This window comes from Lolium perenne, chromosome 4 (genome assembly GCF_019359855.2).
Source record: "Lolium perenne isolate Kyuss_39 chromosome 4, Kyuss_2.0, whole genome shotgun sequence".
NCBI classification, from domain to species: Eukaryota; Viridiplantae; Streptophyta; class Magnoliopsida; order Poales; family Poaceae; genus Lolium; species Lolium perenne.
The window spans coordinates 173,986,876-173,993,074 of NC_067247.2; the positions used below are offsets into that span (position 1 = coordinate 173,986,876).

General features: G+C 43.2%; 1 long non-coding RNA gene across 1 annotated transcript; it reads left to right on the top strand.

Annotated features, from left to right (window-relative positions):
- The first annotated feature begins 1,134 nt into the window (after nt 1-1,134).
- On the top strand, nt 1,135-5,205 carry LOC139830560 (uncharacterized). Its single transcript, XR_011743077.1, has 3 exons — nt 1,135-2,107; nt 3,506-3,591; nt 4,934-5,205. It is a non-coding gene; the product is annotated as an uncharacterized lncRNA (long non-coding RNA).
- Nucleotides 5,206-6,199: the final 994 nt, after the last annotated feature.

Here is a 6,199-nt window from a genome sequence, read left to right on the forward strand (position 1 = left end):
TGTGGTTAACAAAAGTGCAAACAAACCTATAGAACCTGAGGAACAAATAAATGTTGAACCTGTTGTTGCAATAGTTAAAGACCTTGTGACTGAAAATGTATAAGATGGTCACATCATTTTCTGTGAAGATGCTTCTAATATTGTTTCACATCCTAGTAAATCTAGGAAAGCCAGTGTTCCTATGCTCTCTGTTAGAATTGGTGATCATTGTTATTATGGTTTATGCGATATTGGTGCAAGTATTAGTGCCATTCCTTATGAGATTTACAAGGAAATCATGCATGAAATTGATTCTTGTGAACTTGAAGATATTGATGTGGTTATTCGGCTAGCTAATAGAGAAACTATCTCTCCTATTGGTATTGTTCGAGATGTGGAAGTTCTATGTGGTAAGATTAAATATCCTGCTGACTTTTTGGTACTTGGTTCTGCTGCTAGTAAGACTTGTCCTATCATTTTTGGTAGACATTTTCTAAATACTTGTGGAGCTATTATAGATTGCAAGAAAGAGAAAATTTTGACTAAATTTGCTGGTGAATCTTATGAGTTTAATTTCTCTAAATTTGCCAAAGTTTCTCATGAAGTTGAATTGCCTAATAATGATTTTAGAGTTGAACAACTTGCATCTATTGCTCTTGCTCCTAATAATCCTTTGCAGCAACATTTGGAGGATCAAAAGAGTGAAGTCTTTAGGGAAGAAAGGACTGAGCTTGATGAAATTTTCCTTCGTCAACCTATTCTTAAACATGACTTACCGGTTGAAGATCTAGGTACAACACCACCGCCAAAGGAAGATCCTGTTTTGATTTGAAACCGTTGCCTGATAATCTTAAGTATGCTTATACTGATGATAAGAAAACATATCCTGTTATTATTAGTGCTAAGCTTTCAGATTTTGAGGAAGAAAGATTATTGGAAATATTGAAGAAACACCGAGGAGCTATTGGCTACACTCTTGATGACTTGAAGGGGATTTCTTGTAACGGCCCAGTAAAACCCTCATATTAGATTTGTTTGTTTTTCTTTTATGCATTATCATGATATCATGCATTATATCATCCACAAAGATTTTATTAAATAAAATTATTTTAAATAAAAACTATTTTTCTTTCCCTCTCATATGGTTTATATATAACCTTCGCTTGTCTATTCTTTTTAACAAAACCCTCTCATTCTTCTTATCTTAATTTAACATTCAAAAGGAAATATATAATTTGAACTCTTGCAAAGTTGTTTTGAAAATACAAATAAAATTTAGAAATTACTTTGGCAAATCTGTCCTATCTATTCCATCTTTCTTTGTTCTTTTTATCTCTAGACTTTCCTGGCCGAAGCTTTCTTCTAGCATAATCCAGTATCTAGTCTGAGCCCAACCCAGTTCAAAGTAATCTTTCTCCAACCAGCCATCTTCACGTTCAGCCCAACAACCAGAGTGACATTCTTAACGGAGGACTCTTCTCGCTTTGCTTCAGCTCACGCAACAAGCATGACGCTTTCGTGGTCGACCTCCCTCCATCTCTGGATATTCCTTTGGAGAAACCAAAGCCACGCACGCCAATCCATCCGAGCCTAAGAAAACCCTAGCTTTACTCCCTCTCGCCGCCGCTGCTCTTTCCTTCTCCCCACCTTTTTTTCTCTTTTCTCGCTGAACAAATGAAGAAGAAAACCCAGCGCTGCCGTCCCTGCATCTCCGCCGGCCTGCTGCTTCTGGCCGTCCCCTGCCACGCCGTCTAAACCAATATCTCCACCTCGTCGTGATCTTCCTCTGGGTACAAGGAATCTCTCCTGGAGGCCCTAAATCAAGCACAGGCTCGCCGTTTCTTCTCCGACTCCGGCGAAGAAATCAAAGTTTCCGGCGCCATCGCTTCTTCCCCGTCGCCGTCGAGCACTCCAATGTCTTCCTGGTGAGATGGCGCCCCTTTTCCCTCTCTTCCCCATCCTGATTGCTCACTGTTCGGCGACGCCTATTTCTGACGGTTTCTCTTCTGTCCGAGGTCGCCACCATGCCCATCGCCTCCGTCCAAGACCGAGCTCCTCCTCATTCGCCCGTGCCCTACTTCGTCTCCCGGTGTCGCGGATCGTCCCCGAGCACTTCCCTGCCCTCCCGGTGAGCTAACCAGCCTTTCCGCCTATATTTCGTCTTTGCCGTTCCCGTCGCCATCTATTCGCCCAACCCTGAGCTCTGTCTTTGTCACATACGAGTTCATCTCGGTTGCTGTTGGTCGACGCGGTCACCATCACGCACACACCTCTGTTCTAAATGGTCGTACGAGCACATCCCCGTATCCGTAATGTCCTGCACCACATCCTCGCAGCTACGCCAGAAGGGCCACTGTCGACCAAGTTTTCCAGCGCCGTTGTACTCTGTATTTCTACTCAGTTTTTCAGCTTCGTCAGTCAAACGTCCTCCAGTTTCCGCCCTTTACTTGGTTATACAGCCACGCATTTGCACCTTGTTCGACAATCAAAGTCTGGGCAGTGGCTACCATCCTGAACTTGCTTCAGGAGATCTTTAGTTCAGTTCCTTGGACAACAAAATACCTCACCTCTTATTCTATTTAATCGCTGTAACCATCTGCTTTGACTGCTCTAAGTCATGCGCGTTCTAATTCTGTACTGGTGACAATCTAGTTGTCTCGTTCCTTGCTGCACTTTCATCAGGCCATGCCCAAATCCCACGAGATGCACACCTTCTCCTTTCATTGTATCTGTCTCGTTTCAGTTAACACCTGCTCTTCTCGTCAGTTAAATTCAGATAACTCGGCTGTCACTTTACTTTGTATGTTCTCTGTTTATTTTCAAGTAAACCATCTGTAAGCTCCACTGGCTAGTCACCTGATCCACGCCCCAGCACGCCAAGTTCAACTCCAGTGTTTAGACACGACTCATCTTCCTTTTCCTTGTGCTTTGCCTATGTTTCAGTTTACAAATCATCTGCAGACTAGTCTTTTCCTGTTAAATCCTGCAAGTGACTATTCCAGCATGAATACAAATCAGTTCTGCTGGTAGAACTTGGTTCGAGTCCTAGCTCACACTGTGCTATATACCATCCTTTTCAACCATCTCTGTAATCACAAATTCTCATCTCGCTATTCAAATTTGTTTATGCAAATGTGGTATATTTTTGAATCAGAAAAATGTGGGTAAAATAAATATGCCATCCTTATGCCTGTTTGCATTTCGCATCATGTCGATTCGTGATAGTTTGTATTATCACCTAATATGGAACATATGGAATTGTGCGGGATTGCTTATCTCTTGTCCCGGTTCCATTTAAATTGCGTAGCTCACCTATGCCATGTCTTGCCATGCTAATCAACAATTAATATGCGGGGTAGAAAAACAACTTGAACCTAATAATTTGTGTGTCGGGATTCCGATTCCGCTTAAATTGTATAAGTTGCATCGCCGCATCATGTTTGCCATGCCATGCATGCATATCATATCTTCATCATGCCGATTCTTTTGCCGTAGTAGTAAGATGTGCATCCGTTGGTTATTGTAGCGCTTTGCTTCTTCTCGGATAGGATTACGAAGTGGTGCGGTGAGATACGACAAGTTCTCCGGATGTTCCTCGGCAAGCTTTAACAGGCAAGCATTTTCCCTATACTCCTGCCCCTGCAGAAGTCGCTCACCTATTTTTATTTTGCCTTCTCCCTCATGCTATCCTTAAGTTGCGTTCTTGTCACGTGTCCCTTCCACTTGTTACCTCAAGCAGCCTATATTGCCTCCACCAACCACCTATAGCTATTGTTTGGTTATCGGGTCTGCCCTGCGAGTCGTAGTGCATGCTAGTGATGTTTATATCTCGTTACCGTTACTGCTATCTTATCGGTTATCTGTTGGGAATCATGACACATGCTACATGGTTATATCTGTTGAGGGAATCATGGTTACTTGTTAATAGTTGTTAGCGGAAGCATCGGTGGGTCAGTTGCTCGTTTTATGACGGCTCACTTGTGTTTCCATGAAATCTAGGACCCCGAGTTCTTGTTATCTGTTCCGAGACTGAGCGCTCTAACCACACGTGGGTATGTTTAAGGTCTCCCTCGACCACTGCCGGAATCTACAGCTTTGTCCAGTGGCCACAACTAGTTCGTAATGTTTTACCATTTGTTGTTGCGTGCATGCCAGCTTGTTACTTATTTACTTTGGGAAGCCCTGGGTGCCTTGTATCCCTTGTTTCTGGTATGCACGTATAGATGCGGCACGTGCGTTTATCGCATGCTGAAGCGGGTCATTCGCCCCAGTGTGTGTTTTGACCCTCTGAAGCCGTCCTCGCAATAGCTAGGTCCGCTTCGGAGATTCGGCCGGACTTCGATTCGGGTTCAACTTAGTTAGGTGGCTTCCTGGACATTGTTGTCGTGAAGGAGAGTGCGAGTCGTGACACTCCACCTTTTTGCCATTGCCTTTGGAGTTGATCGTGCGTGTGGGCACATTTGGGCACCCCTGCAGGGTTAAATCTTATCGATAAGCCGTGTCCGCGGTTATGGACGACTTGGAGCTGTATGACTCGACCATAGACAACTTGCACCTGCTGTTTCAATCATAATAACTTGTGTAGTAAGTTAGCACAACTCTAATAATAACTGGTTAAAACTTGACAACCGTGTGAGTGCCTTTGTAAGTACTTCTTGGCGAAGGGGGAACACATCGGCTGGGTTATGTTTGCAGAGTATAGAACTGTTAGCTTATGCGCTCTCTCACCTTCTCTGATTAGACGAATATTGTAGAGTGTCTCTATAGGTTTTTAGTGCATGCGCGCTGCCGCTTAACCCCACCATATTGCCTATGACGTTCCTCTTGCGTCCTCTAAGTCCCCTGCGTGCCTCAAGTACAAAGGACGACTGGTTGACGAATGCTTATACGTCTTGAAGTCTTGTTAAGTACGAACCCGTACTTATTGCTGCTTCTACGGGATATAACCGGGCAGGTATGAAGATATGTTCGATGAAGACGACGTTAGCGAGGTTACCCTTCCGGCTTGGCCTGGGCAGGGTTATGGACGCCACTGGTTATCTTCAGGACTCTTAGTCCAAATTTGTATCTTGTCCGTACTCGGACGTATTTGATCTTCTGTATGATTTGGATCGTTGTATTGTATATTTGTATCTTGACTCGTTGGAGTCGTTGTTGTAATATATCTGTATCTCGTGGGCTCTATTGTAATCCTGTTGTAATGTTACCTCTCGTGATTGATTCCACCCGCATCGCGTGCATGCTTTGGCGTGTACGGGGCGCTTGGTGGTGCGTCTCCTAAAATCGATATCGTGCGGATTTCGGCGAATTCGCTGGGATCCTCATGGTACCGGTTTTGGGGCGTCACAAGTTGGTATCAGAGCATCAGGTTGACGGTACCCCACTAGTCCAGCCTGTAGGATAACCTTGCCAACGGACGTTGTTGTGTCTAGTGTCAAAACATATTTTCTGAAACATCGTTGGATAGATCTGATTAGTTCTATTTTTCTCCTTACCTCTATTCTTGCTCCTCTTATCTTTGCGAGTTTTGAGTTTTCTCCCTTATCTGAGTTTCTCTGAGTCTTAGGCTTCCACGTGGGTTGAACGATCTTTGCCCCATCCTAATAGGTTCGATCTTCGGAGGATCCGACAGAAGCTCATCATCGTCAACGGAACAACGACTTCTTATTGGTGGTGTCGACCGTTCAACATGGAGCAATAACTCTTGTTAGTGGTGTCGAGAAGATCAACACTTCGTCAGAAGAAGGTTCCACCTCGAGGTCGGGTGTTTGTCAACATGGTACAAGAAGATCCGATAGTTTAACCAACTCCCCCTTAGGTTGACGTGGAATCTCGGGGCGAGATTCCTTGTTAGTGGTGTCGATTGTAACGGCCCAGTAAAACCCTCATATTAGATTTGTTTGTTTTTCTTTTATGCATTATCATGATATCATGCATTATATCATCCACAAAGATTTTATTAAATAAAATTATTTTAAATAAAAACTATTTTTCTTTCCCTCTCATATGGTTTATATATAACCTTCGCTTGTCTATTCTTTTTAACAAAACCCTCTCATTCTTCTTATCTTAATTTAACATTCAAAAGGAAATATATAATTTGAACTCTTGCAAAGTTGTTTTGAAAATACAAATAAAATTTAGAAATTACTTTGGCAAATCTGTCCTATCTATTCCATCTTTCTTTGTTCTTTTTATCTCTAGACTTTCCTGGCCGAAG